Source organism: Phaenicophaeus curvirostris, chromosome 3 (genome assembly GCF_032191515.1).
Source record: "Phaenicophaeus curvirostris isolate KB17595 chromosome 3, BPBGC_Pcur_1.0, whole genome shotgun sequence".
Taxonomy (NCBI): domain Eukaryota; kingdom Metazoa; phylum Chordata; class Aves; order Cuculiformes; family Cuculidae; genus Phaenicophaeus; species Phaenicophaeus curvirostris.
In genome coordinates, this window is record NC_091394.1 from 68,696,478 (window position 1) to 68,710,425 (window position 13,948).

Sequence of the window (13,948 nt, forward strand, 5' to 3'; positions counted from 1 at the left end):
TTGGCTCTGTAAAAGGTCAAGGGAAAAAACAAAAGGACAAATCCCTGACAACATTAGAGAAGACCAGCTCAAGATGAGACAGGAGCAATGAGATATGGTGGGCAGTACAGCTAACAGCTGGCTCAGCCTGGCAGCATTCTCATTTTCTGAAGAATCTTACAGACAGCCTGACCAGGGAGAGCTTTCAGCGGTGTCTGATGAAGGATAATGAGGCAACTTCACCGAAGTGTGCTGCAAGCTCCATGGAGCAGCATGAGAGAAGGCATGAAAGTGCTTGTTTGAAATGTTAACAAGTGAACGTCGAAGCTGGCATCAGTGACCTATCAGGGCTAAGAGATGACACTTCCTGTAAATTATAGATGATCTGTAGGGAAGGTGCAGCTTTGAAGGGCCTTCAAGGTGAAGTCAAGTGCTTCACATTTTATGTGATATAAATAGAAGAGCCAGCAGTGGGATGATGAGGGGACAGGAAGGAGCAACATGACAACCCAGTGGAATTAATTTTGCAGCAGCATCATGAAGAGCAGGGAAAAGGAATATCCCTACCCAGATCACTCCTTCCTATAACTGCAGTCTCCCAGCTGATCCTCCCCACTACAATGCATGGGGCATTGTCATTCTTACCTGGCAAGTTAGATCATTTATTCTCAAATCCAGGAGTATGTGTGTCATGGGGAGTACAGCCAGAATAAGAAATATGATTAAAATGTCTGAAAAATGCTAAAAAAATCCTATTTGATTAGGTTAGAGATTACTAAAATAACGAACAGATAGTCATAGTAAAATAATAATCAATCATCATTTTTATTTTTATTCATTTTCATTTTTTCCCAAGAATTTGCATGATAAAGGGGCATATTACTCCATTAATATCTGCTTTTCAGCAAAGAATCAATATTATACATAGTAAGAACTACTTACACTTTTAATATAGCATTCAGGTATAGATAAACGGAAAATTATACTGTACTAACAAATACAAGTACTTTGCATAATTGTTAGGGATTTTTCTCGTCCCATAAAAGCATTTGCTTTTGTGTTCTTTCACCTTTTTTCTCTCAGAATGACATAGGTGGTGTCATATTCTCCAGACATTGACCTTCTCAATAGATCACTAGAGACATAATCCATCACGTCCCTTGGCATACCTGATTCCCAGCATAGGACCATGATTGGCCTGTTGTAATTAATACATTTTGTGTCCACACATTGAGGCATGTTTTGTTGCAATTTGCTCCTTTTACTCTGTTCTCCAGCTCTTGATAACAACCTGGAGCACTGACTGTTCTAAAGGAAATCCCAGATTTTGCATCTCAGCCTTCAGCAACGACAAAGCATCAGCAGTAAGCTGAAAAGTCTGGTAAGCAGCAGACTCCTACATCTTTCATTAATATGCAAATATGTATTACAGATCTCCTCAACGTTCTTTACCTTCCATTTCCTTGCATTCATTTCTGTCTGAAATCCAAAACAAAAAAAAACAAGAAGAAACAAAGAAACCCTAAAAGCCAACCACAATGAATAAAACAAACAAAAAAATCTTGGTGTAGCTGCATAACGACTCCCACCCCAGCATCCTTGTGCTTTTGTACATAAATAGCATTTAGCTGGGATAGACCTGCTTTAATTTTCATCATGTGGAAGACACTGCATATTAATCCCTGTAATCATAGAATCATAGAATCACAGAATCATAGAATCATAGAATCATAGAATCATAGAATAGTTACGGTTGGAAGGGATTTTAAAATCATCTAGTTCCAACCCCGCTGTCATGGGCAGGGGCATCCCTCTAGACCAGGCTGCCCAATGCCCCATCCAGCCTGGCCTTGAACACCTCCTGGGATGGAGCAGTCACAAGTTCCCTGGGCAACGTGTGCCAGTGTCTCACCAATCTCATGGTGAAGAAATTCTTCCTAATGTCTAGTCTAAATCTGCCCCTCTCCAGTTTATATACGTTCCCTCTTGTCCTGTCACCACAAGCCTTTATGAATAGTCCCTCTCCAGCTTTCTTGTAGGCTCCTTTCAGGTACAGAATGTCGCTATAAGATCTCCTCAGGGCCTTCTCTTCTCCAGGCTGAACGACACCAACTCCCTCAGCCTGTCCTCATAGGGACGGTGCTCCAGCCCTCGGATCATCCTTGTAATCATTGAAGAGAAATGGCTATCTTCAAAGATTCATTCTACCCTCTTCTTGCATTTGTTTAGACTAGGCATCTGACTTTCAAAATGCTAAAGGTACGTGCAGCACAGAACCCTGTAAGGCTTCTATCTCCTGTGAGCAAGCAAGGCTCCTTCTTCTTGTAATGCAGTGTTGCTACACTGCATTACACTGGAGTCTTGCATTCAACAGGGATTAAGGCATTTGCCTTGGGTAAAACAGAAATGGTGAAAAAGAACTCCTTGTCTCCACATCAGATGGATAAAGAAGGTATTCTTTTTCAGCTGCTTTCTGTGAAATGCGTTCCTTCTAGGAACATCTTTGAGTGTACTATATTACTGACTTTCCTGAAAGCTCACTTCATCTGCTGTACTGTGCGATAAACTCTGGGACAACATATTTCTGGAAAGAGTTCCCAGCACTCAGCAGCTCACATTGCCCTAAAGTATTTCCAGCTGCAGGAAAACTTTCCTGGATAAGGAAATAGACAAGTCATTAACCAGTTGCATGTGATGATTTTTAAGGTCCCTTCCAACCCAAACTATTCTATGATTCTATGTAGATAACCTCAGCATTATTTACACATATAAGTTCACTGAGATTTTTAAAAGCAGTCAAATATCTGTTATAAGAAAAAAGCGTTTTACTTCCTAAATTCATAGTTTTGCTCTCTTGCAAAGTTCAAGCCTCTCTTATGTGGTTTCACCCATGCTTGCTCCTAACCCATCAAATCCATGTGAAAAGAAACACATACATTTGCATTTAGAGAAGTAGCGACTATTCATGCCCTGAAAGAGCAATGTCCTGGTAAGACCTCACAGTTAAAAGAAACCAATTTCATATTAATTAGGTGCTAAAAATGTTATCACAAAGCCAAATCGTTTGAGAAGTTCTGAGCAGGGAAACGTGGGACAGAGTGAACAATCACTCCCACACCTTGACTGCTAAAACAGCTTTGCATATACCAGAAATGTATCACAGTACTGAACCTACCTCCTTTGCAATTTCCAGGTGCATGTTTAAGGTTCTTTTGGGGTTTTCTGCTTTTTATAATCTCCCTCACTTTTCTGTTGACTTTGATGTCTCCTGGGTTCATACATTTTCACTTTCAGCCCAGTGATAATTTCTCTCCATAAAAGTTCTGATTACACTTTAGCAAAATTTACACTCCTATGAATATTCCAAGAAGGTTCCATTTCCAGTATTAATCCTTCATTTATATTTTAGAAATGCCAGCGAAACTCAGCAAAATGAAGAGAAAATATCAGGACATAAAAAAAAGCAGAATTGTTTGTTGGAAATCCACTATTGATAGTGGAGAGAAGACAGACATTTAAGTTAAGAATGGATGAGAATTAAGGGTCCAAATTCAGTTTTATTGGTCAATTTGTCAAACACAACACAATTACATATTTCAATTCCACAAGCAGGCGTACAGTATTGTAGATTTTGGATGAATATCCTTGTTTTCTGTTTTTAACTGAAACAAATGAAACATGGCAGTTTAATTATCTCTTAGAAGTTTAAAATTATACAAATATAAATAAAACCAACTGCTTTCAGTCCTTATCTAAGAAGAGCAAATGTCATACTATCTGTTCTGGGATTTGTTTTATGAGATTTCAGCATGATTGTTTATGCTGGAAGATTAAAGCAAACATCAAAGAGCAACATTAGTCCCAGAAAGATGACTGAGAAATAACAAATCATTAAGTCTATAACCAGGTGCTGAAAGCCTTTAGCTCAAGTCATTGGAAATAACGTTTTCAGTTCCTAGGTCAGAGAAATTCATGACTGGTCAGGTATGAGTGGCAACTGTGACCAAATGGCCTTATACCTGCAAATAACTGAACTTGCCACATGAAGAGAATGTGATTTAATGTCCACTCAGCTGCACACCTGAGAAAAGATCAAAAAGAAAGGTGAACTTTTCCACAAAGATGCCATAGCCCATCCTGAAGAGAAATCACTCTTGGAGAGAGGAAGAAATCAGGTAGCCACTAAAACTGAAGGAAACCAAACTACTAGCATGTGCAAAGAAGTCACACTTGTCTGCCACAGCACTCCACAGAAGGAGCAGTTTGGTGGGAGTGCTGCACTCACTGTGCAGAGCCACACCCCAGCCTGGGTCCTCTTTACTTCAGCGAGCTCAAGAGAAGAAGCAGTGTAAGAAGATGAAAAGGTTAGAAAAGGTTAGAAAAGGTCAGACACATCCTCCTAGCTTCATGGCTCAGAATAAAGTTCACTTATATTTTTTGACAAATACATTTTGCCAAAAAAAACCCACATTTTTCTTTTGATTCCACAAACAGAATGTTTCAAATAGTGTTTTTTAATAAAAATATCAGAAACGTTCATTTTAGTTACACATTCATCTACATTAATAAATTATATTTCCATCATTTTACCTCTGCATTTAAGCTCTCCATGTTTAAGGCTACAGAAAAAAAAGTGGTTAACCTAACTGACAATCTGGGAAAAAAAGTGTTTGTGTTCCTAGGAATAAGAAGCTTCCCTCTACTGGAGAATATTTTTTTTACATTTGAGGATAAGCAGGCCAAAATATTTCACTGGAATAGAAATTAAATGTTTCATTGTGCTTGCATTTAAATTAGTTTAGCTCTTAAAAATAAATCTCTGTTTTCTAAACATGAAGTATTTTTAAGTTCAAAATTTTTTTTTTCTTCTTTCTTATGTCGACACTAGTCTCTGAATTCAATATCAATTTGTGAAGAACTGAAGCATTTGATGAGGCCTTTTTTGTGAATGACAAACATTTTAAAAATCTTAAAGCTTTTCTCCTTCTGACTAAGGGAACACAGTTGACCTACAGATTGCTTTATTCAGGTTAAACAATGTTGCCAGTAAAACTGAACAAACATTTCATTCTCAAATCCAGCCAAACCAAAAAAATTGTGAACCTATGCCTGAATGCTCACACAGGCCTGCAGTGCAAGTCTGTTAATCCACAGAGGATATGAATTATTACAACACCAGAATTTCTGCTTTCTGCTTGTCAGTACAAGATATTGCAACTCACAGCTTTAGGTAAGGAAGTTTCCTGGCTTAAACTGTCATGTATCAACAACAGATGAGCAAGCAGAGAACATCATGATATTGAGTACTCAGGAGAAAAATGGATTAAACTCTTGTCTTAGTTGATGGGATGAACTTTGGTAATTGAACCTTGAGTATAGTACTTGTTAAATAAAAGTCATTAGTCTTAAACCACCATCACATTTGCCTTGACAGTTGCACATAAATGGGGAGCTGATTTGCTAGGCTGCAGTAGCTCTTTCTGTTCCAAACAGCTCTTCACATCCTTTACACCTAAACAAAAGTGGTATAAAAGTACTAGACTAAAAACAAGCAAAACGAGTACATTTGTTGGCAGTAGCTTTATTTTCCATGTTTTCCTTCCTTACTTCCCTATATGGCACATACTTTCTGACTGAATATACCCACTGCTGGTACACATTGGACTCAATATCTAACACTAGTGTGACCACGGTGTCTAAAGGGTGGATGTCGCAAGGATGGGGCCAGACTCTTCTCAGCGGTGCCCAGCAACAGGACAAAGGGCAACAGGCACAAATTGAGGCTTGGGAAGTTCCACCTGAACATGAGTCAAAAATTCTTCATTGTGAAAATGGCAGAGCACTGGAACAGGCTGCCTAGAGAGACTGTGGAGTCTCTTCTGGAGATATTAAAAATCTGCCTGGATGCATTCCTGTGCAGCCTGCTCTAGATGAACCTGCTTTAGCAGGGAGGTTGAACTACACGATCTCCAGAGGTCCCGTCCAACCCCTACCATGCCATGATTTTGTGATTCTGTGCTCTATTATCATCATGTTTAATGCCTGCAGCTGCAGTCAAGAAGATCTGAGTGTTGATCCAGCTGGCAGATCAAGATAAGGTGGAGCAGCTGGTAGAACCAACAGGTAGGGGGCTAGAGGCAGATTTATGTCTGAAGCGGCAGTCCTGAGCTACAATAGGCCAGCTGCTAGCTGGTGGGCCAACAAGCAGGCATAAAAAAAATCATAAGAACTATGCCTGGGCTAGGCAGAGAGAGGGGCTGACTGTGAGGTGTCCTAAGTTTCTTTCCTTAGCCAGCATGTAACTTAGCCTCCTATCATCACAACACTTAAATTATACTTCTAAGGTATCTTATCATTGAAAAGTTAGCAACAGTACTATTGCTGGCATTTTTTTCAACTTTCCACAGCTATTTTTTAAACTGGGATCCAATCTCCAAACCAACTCAGACCTGAGCACAGACTACAAGCACACCCAGATTTCAAAATCAAGAGCACAGAGTAAGACTCCAACTCCAAATTCAGGACTTCAAAATGAATTACCTGATTTTCCAGAGTTCTTACACGCAACAACTCCCACAGATGTCAGCAAAAACCTTAATTCAGAGTTTGACTTCAGTGCTTTGGAAATCAGGTCACTTGTTCAGGTACCTAAACATAGGCTTAAAAGGTTTTACAGCTAGTCTGTGTTTATTTTTTAAATACTTGGATTCAGTGTTTAGAGCAGTTTCTTGCTTCAGCTCACGCAAGAGAATTTTGTGAAACTTCAGGCAGGATCTAAATTTGGCAAGGATATATAAAGTCTGGGAGTGAATAGAGCCAGGGCTTCAATCTTTCACACAGGCATACAGGTCGCCACCCATTTGTAGGAGGAATCTCAGTCTTTTGTTTCCATGACCCTGTAAATGACCATGACAGTTCAACAAAAGCCTCTTCCTCAGCAGCTCTTTGTCCTTCTTCACACAATGTTTCCTAAGCCACTGCACTAAATATATGCCAAAAGCATGGCTGGATGCAAGAATCTCAGGCAAGGATTAAAGCGCCACCATTAACTACTAAAAAGCATGAGTATGCAGAAATTATTAATTATGTGGGTTTGATTGCTTAAAATGGTATAATGCACATAACTATAAAAATAAATGAGAAGTGGTCTATTTTTTCCTGAGCGCTTTTCCTTGATTTGCTAAAAAGATGTATATTTGTATTTGTGTGTGTGTCTCTCTCTCTGTCTAATTTGCTGCCAGAAGGAATAGAGTTCAACAGAGGAACAACTTTTGCAAATGACAAACCTGGAAACGCAAAGGGGAAACCCACTAGAGGCACAGTCAGATGTGAACCACAAAATTTTCATGATGTATCCAATGAGTATGAGATCATCCTTGCTGGAATTGCATTTAATTTTGGGGTTCAATTTCTTGTTGCTTTACATACTCTCAGCACTATAGGTGCAGCTATATGAGAGGTGATTTTTCTGCCCTTCCCCGACAGCTGTCAAGTGGAAAACTTCTTGTCTCTCTGCGTTCAGCCTGGCAAAGCCACGCAATGATACTTCTTCAAAACCAAATCTTTCTGCCCCCTGTTTTAATCAAAGAAATTATGTTGGGTAGCCTAAACAATTTAACCATGAGGGCACTGATAGCGATAGTATAACTTCAGAACAGCTGGAGTGTTTTTTCCTGCATATCAAGATATAAAGTATGAAAAAAATAACAGCTAATATGGGGTTCTACACGTGTATTTCCACTTACTTAAATCTTTCTTTGCAATAGTCTGTAAACTTTCCCTCAGCCCAGATGGCCTTCATCTCTAGCTGGAAGACACAGAGAATCCTGATTGCGGAGAGTAATGTGACTGCCAATGAATCAATACTCTGTTTACTCCCTCCTTCTTCTAAAAGTCATCTTCCATAAGATTTAGCATGTCCTTTAATGGTCAGTTTAATATGCATAAATCTGTTGGTTTCTAGCAACTTTCTAGCATTCTTTACCGAGAAATTACATCCTGTGCCAAGTCCATTACCAGTATATAGACATATGTCATTCCTGCGCTAGTTACAAAATGGCAGATAACAACACTCTAGGTGACAAGATGCAAGAAGACACTTGAGAACAGCTCCTGTTTTGGGGGGGGAGTTGTAGCAGGAGCAACAACAGATGAGTCTTACTCCTACCACATCTGTTTCAAGGGCTCCCATAAAAACACAGTGCAAATTTTGCAGTGTAACTGTGATTATATGCACAGGAAGCTGGATTCGAGGAATTCTCATTAATCCATCGAGAACTGAGAAACCCAATGTGTGTTATGGCTGGTTAAAGCAGTCAGATTGGCATAATAGCAAAGGGCCAGTGCATTCAGATGCAAAAACAGGCAGCAGAAAAATGGAGTGATTTTTCAAACTATTTGCCATGTTGATATATTATGACCCACAAATCTCAACGGCACAGTTCTAGGGGAGAGACCCAAATCCAGGCTTGCACTCCTGTCTGTAGAAACCAGGATGTACGGTTCAGGGCCAGCAGATTGCACAAGGGGTCCTGAACAGCCCATTGGGACTGTGGCCGTAGGCGCTCTCCTTCCACCACATCCTTGCCCCGCTCAGCCCCAGGCAGACCTGACAGTGACAGCCGCAGCAGCAGGGAACCGAGAGCCCAAGTTGTTGCAAGCAGGTCTCAGCTGGCAGCAGCCAGACAGGCACTTCCCCAGCCTTCTATTTTCTCCCTCCCCCACCTTCCAATGTCTTTTCTAATTTTTTCCTCTCTCCCCATGTGACACTTCACTAGAAGCCTGACAGAATTAACAAGTCCTGGAGAGAAGGTTTTATCATCCAGGAAGACAACCAAGACAACCAGTCAGATTTTCCTGCGTGAGCTGCCTACAGGCTTCCCCACAGCCACCCACCTCCAAGGAGCTTCAAGGGGAAGACAGAAAATAAACACCCTTTCTGCACTTTGTCTTCTATACGTCTGTATTGTTTCCATGTTGTTTATACTACTTGGATGCGTTTCCAAGTGACCAGAGCCCAGACAGAACAGTATAGGATGCTGACAGCAGGAACGTCGTCATAGTAACATGAGGGAGCTCCTGTGGTTAGAAACTTGGAGGCAGGTAATTAAAGATGCCCAGAAGCCAGGGACAAGGTTTTGATACTGCCCTGTTATCCCAAGGCAAATTTCAAATGAAGATGGAACTTGCCCCACGCTCATAATTAATGCTTCCAATTGTGCTCTCAGGCACAGCGATTCACAACCTTCGCATTTAGCTGAGGGAAAGTCCTGGTTTTAACAGAATGGTGAATCATCATTTTCCTGTGAATTTTGTTATCTGTGTTTCCATAGTGACAGTATATAACTGAAATAAAATCCCTAGCCAGCAGCAGATGACTCTGTAGTTGGTGACATCAAATTTATTTGACATCCATTATCACCATGTAAATTGTCAATGTATAAAAATATTCTGAAAATATAGCATGCACAAAGATCACTCTGACTCATTATAGGGTGAATGATGATATGATTAAAAAAAAAAAGGAAACTGCCCTCTTGCTAGGGGAAACAAAAACACTCAGCCTTGCTCCTTCAGATTGTAAATATATATGGTTCAGCATGACAAACGAAAATTTAACTTGCTTTCCTATGTGTCAGTAAGCATATAATTATGCACAGTTAATTTATTTGCATTCATTACCTCTACGTGGATACTTAAATAACCCTGTGAAATTACAGAGACAGATGCGTCCTTACAGGCAGGGTCCTGCATGCTACATGGTTTGGTGACTTTGCAGTTTATCCCATGCTGCAAAATATGTTCCAGATATACAGCTTTCATCATGCACAAAAGCAGCTCTAGCAAAGTCTTTGTGGTGCAAGAAAAAGAGAATGTGAGCTGAATATCAACTGCAATAGTCCTGTCTTTCTGCCCTAGCAAGCAGACTAAAACAATAGGACACAGATCTCAGTAACATCGTTTGTCTTAAAGGGCTGCTAACTCTGAAACTCTGAACCTAGGAAATGATCATCAGGAAGCACGGAAACACCAGGAAGAAAAATAGCAGTAGTGACAGAATTATTTCCAGATTCAAATCTGAATATTCATTTAAATTTAACTGAAGTTCCTGTAAAAGTGCTCAAATTACTAGCAGGGATGTGGAACCTAGGGATCTTGTCACAAATTTTGTATCTATTTGGCTTTGTAGGAGGATGCCTTTCACCTATAAACTCATGCATCAATACACACCCAAATCTAAATGCATCACTTGTTAGTACACATTTACATGAAATGTAATTGTAGCTAGCATAACGCATCTCACTAAGCAGAAACATAAAAAGGGTTTATATGTATGTCATCTTTTTGCACTGAAAGTCTTTCAAAGAATAATTTTACCTACTGCATGTTGTCTACTTTATATTTTGTGCTATGTGCACACTAATTAAACCTGAAAATAAGAAAAACATTCATCACTGTGAATTCAGTTAAAAAAAAAATACAAAAACCCCCAAAACCCCATACCCAGAATACAAAATCAGACTCTCATTTTTGCTTAGTTTAAAAATGTTAAGGAAATAGGCCACACCAATATTATTATTAAGCATTGAGAAGTATGACATTTTTGAGAAGATGCACAAATAATCTCAACTCTGCCCTTGATCACAGTCCAACTGAAAGCCTTTTTACTATAGGCTGATTACTGACACCTTCACTTGCAGCAAGTAAGAAGCCATTCATTCAGCTCAACGCCTGGCAACTTGCCGTGTAGCAGATTTTCAAGGAAAGCCGACAGTGGCAGATTCTTCAATAGCAGCTACTACATCTAACAAAGGGAAAGAGTCTTATTACTGCAGTTATTTGTTGCCATAGCTTCCCATGTTAAAGCCAAAGAAACCACTAAAGCATCTTTCTACCAGGGGCCAAAGATTTTCATTCAATTGCACCTGTTCTGAGTGCAATAGTTTGAGTTTAGTAAAAGCATATTTTCCCAAAAGCCATCCAAATTCGGTTTGAACGTGCATGCTGTTTTTCATAGAAAATCATAGAATCATAGAATAACCAGGTTGGAAGAGACCCACCGGATCATTGAGACCAACCATTCCTATCAAACACTAAACCATATCCCTCAGCACCTCATCCACCCGTGCCTTGAACACCTCCAGGGAAGGTGAATCAACCACCTCCCTGGGCAGCCTGTTCCAGTGCCCAATGACCCTTTCTGTGAAAAGTTTTTTCCTAATGTCCAGCCTAAATCTCCCCTGGCGGAGCTTGAGGCCATTCCCTCTTGTCCTGTCCCCCGTCACTTGGAAGAAGAGGTCAGTTCCCTTCTCTCTACAACCTCCTTTCAGGTAGTTGTAGAGAGCAATGAGGTCTCCCCCCAGCCTCCTCTTCTCCAGGCTAAACAACCCCAGCTCTCTCAGCCATTCCTCATAAGGCTTTCATTTCAATTTCTAAGGTTTTGACTTCCAGCCACTGGTTCTTCTTTTTCTGGGACGTTTTTGACCCAGAAGAACATCTAGACATCCTAATCAAGGCCTTTCTTGATCTTCCTTTTCATAAACTGTCTGCTGTAGACACTTGTCAAGCAAAGAAGTAATCTGAGAGGAGAAAAATCTGTTTCTGGTCAACTTAGTTCTGTGGCATTGCCTTTTCAGAGCATCCCACCTTGTACAGTTTTTTGGCTCATAAGTTGACTCTCATCTTTTATAGACAACATCATCACTTCTGTCAAATGATGCTGCTTTCTGTCCTCCCCTTACAGGTCTATAATAACTTAATATGCGTCAGGGTTATTTTTACTCCCCTGAGGAGTAAGAATCTCACTCACCTTCTTTCCCTGTCTCTCCCTCTTTCTCCACCAAGGAAGTCAGCATCTTTATGCTTACTTTAAAGACTGACAAACAGAAGCATAGAGAGGATAACACGTTACTCTGTATCGCATATCAGACAAGGGCAGACCCCTGTAACCTAAATCTCATAGCTAAATCCGTATATGCACTAGTAACGCTAGTTCTGCAGTCTCTAACCTTTTCTTCTGATTGTCTTCACTATACACATAGACCAGCAAATTTCATAGTTTCATATGTTAAAATGTATCACAGATGTGGCTGGGTTTTTTTAGGAAATTTCTATTTGATTCCCTATAAGGAACTTGCAAATTCAGTGCAAATCTTCTAAAATTGGATTTTCTACCGTGGTTTCTTAACAGACAGAGAGGGAATCTATGCAGGCGGGAGACCAGACCATTATTACTTTTAGTTTAGGATGTTCTTAAGGTGCATACTAAACAAAAGGTACAACAGAAATACCTGACTACCAGGAAAAAACATGAGGCAATTCAGGCATAAAGCATCAACAGTGAGCCCTGGCCCCTGTATTCCAAACGTGCTAGCCTCCCAGAACAGCAAAAAGATAATCTCCTACCACCAAGGAATTGATCTCCTCCACATCACATGCACATGCATTTCCTGGAAGTGTCAGATGGTGGATTTATAAACTCTGTAAACATTAGGAGTATAGATGTGCATTTAGAGAATCATTTCAGTGTTACAGTTGCCGTGCAGTCTCATGTTAAGTTTGCCTTGAAATAAACAATCTAGGTTTTATATGTTTAGTGATTTAATTATTGTGAAGTCTCAATGTAGATGTGCAATAGTAAGTCAACTAACTTGTGGTCAGGTCAGGCAAAACTGATTTACATCACAGACATAACCGAATACACTGAAGAGCACATATGAAACTGTGTTCTTGCTGTTCCAGGAGAAAAAGAAAAAAGATGAAAAAAACAAATTATGTTCTAGAGGCTGTCAAACCACCACTTTGTACAGTAGAAATTAATGAAGATGCTAACAGACGTGGGGGGAAGACTCAGTAAATGTTTAGTTATTTCCTGCTAATACTAGATTTGAAAGAATGAAAATTAAAAACTCCTTACAGACATGATGTGAATCTGTCAGAACGATATGTTCTAATAGTGTTATAGCATACATAGTTTGAATAAATCATTCATAATTTACCATCTACAAGTGTCATCTACCTACCTACCAGTGCTCTGATGCGAATCCCCATTAAACTTACCTTCACAGTGGTCACGGATTTCTCTTGACAACCGTGATTATAAAGGCAGGAAGGGTAATCAGACCTCACATCATAACTTGTCTGTTGGTGCCCATAAAACAGTACCATACAGTGGCAGTAAAAACAAATTGACTTCCGTTCCAGGGTGATATTTAGAATCTGGGATAAGCAAAAGAAGATGGAAGATGTGGTTGGTCCTGCAGCAGACCCGTTGCCTCCTCAGCTGGCGGCTGGGACTCAGATGAGATTCCCTGAGGAATATAAGCGAGTACCAAAGTATAACAATGAACATGAAAGCCAATTCCTTATCACCACAGAGTAATATGCTTTTGATATATGTTCACTACTCAAAACTGATCTAGGAAAAGCATTAGGCCTTTAATGTTCTTCTTCCTTCATTGTTTTGTTTACAGGAAAGGAAGATTGTGATCATACACAGGGTGATCTTAGGCTCCCCAATAATCAGATTATATTATGGAATCAGGCTAACATTTTTAGGATTATGAGATCATTGGGATGCATTATCCTGTGTTTCAAATTCCAGTACATTCTTTTCCTCTGTCCTGCCACTGTCATTTCAAATTCCAAATCGGACTTTAGATTGGGAGCAAAAGTGCGCACACACGCATATAACTGTGGAGGTGTGAGTGTTGCTGTGGGGGGCACACGTCTGTGTATTCAATGCCTGCCCACGCACCTACCTGTGACGGCATGAGAAAGCTTAAGAAAGGTTTAGAGAACTGTTTCCCTTCTGCTTTCTTGGGTCTTTTCTGATTGCTGCAAGTATACTTTGATTACAATTCAGATCCCCACACTTCCATTGGGCTGTACCTTATCATTAAAGCCGTACAACTTCCACAGCATGCTGATCCCTGGGGAAGAATGACAAGAGATATTTTTTGTAGGTTTC

The 13,948-nt window shown here is 40.0% G+C and overlaps 2 long non-coding RNA genes across 3 annotated transcripts in view; both read right to left on the reverse strand.

Annotated features, from left to right (window-relative positions):
- Window positions 1-801: 801 nt before the first annotated feature.
- Window positions 802-2,913, reverse strand: LOC138718622 (uncharacterized). Its single transcript, XR_011337123.1, has 2 exons — window positions 2,505-2,913; window positions 802-1,458 (listed from the first exon to the last, which is right to left on the reverse strand). It is a non-coding gene; the product is annotated as an uncharacterized lncRNA (long non-coding RNA).
- Window positions 2,914-5,624: 2,711 nt separating this feature from the next.
- Window positions 5,625-13,948, reverse strand: part of LOC138718623 (uncharacterized) — a 61,133-nt gene continuing 52,809 nt past the window's right edge. For both annotated transcript variants that reach the window (XR_011337124.1, XR_011337125.1), the window contains exons 2-4: window positions 7,725-7,786; window positions 6,520-6,627; window positions 5,625-5,777 (exon numbers count right to left, since the gene is read on the reverse strand). This is a non-coding gene — a long non-coding RNA (uncharacterized lncRNA). The remainder of the gene's footprint in view (window positions 5,778-6,519; window positions 6,628-7,724; window positions 7,787-13,948) is intronic.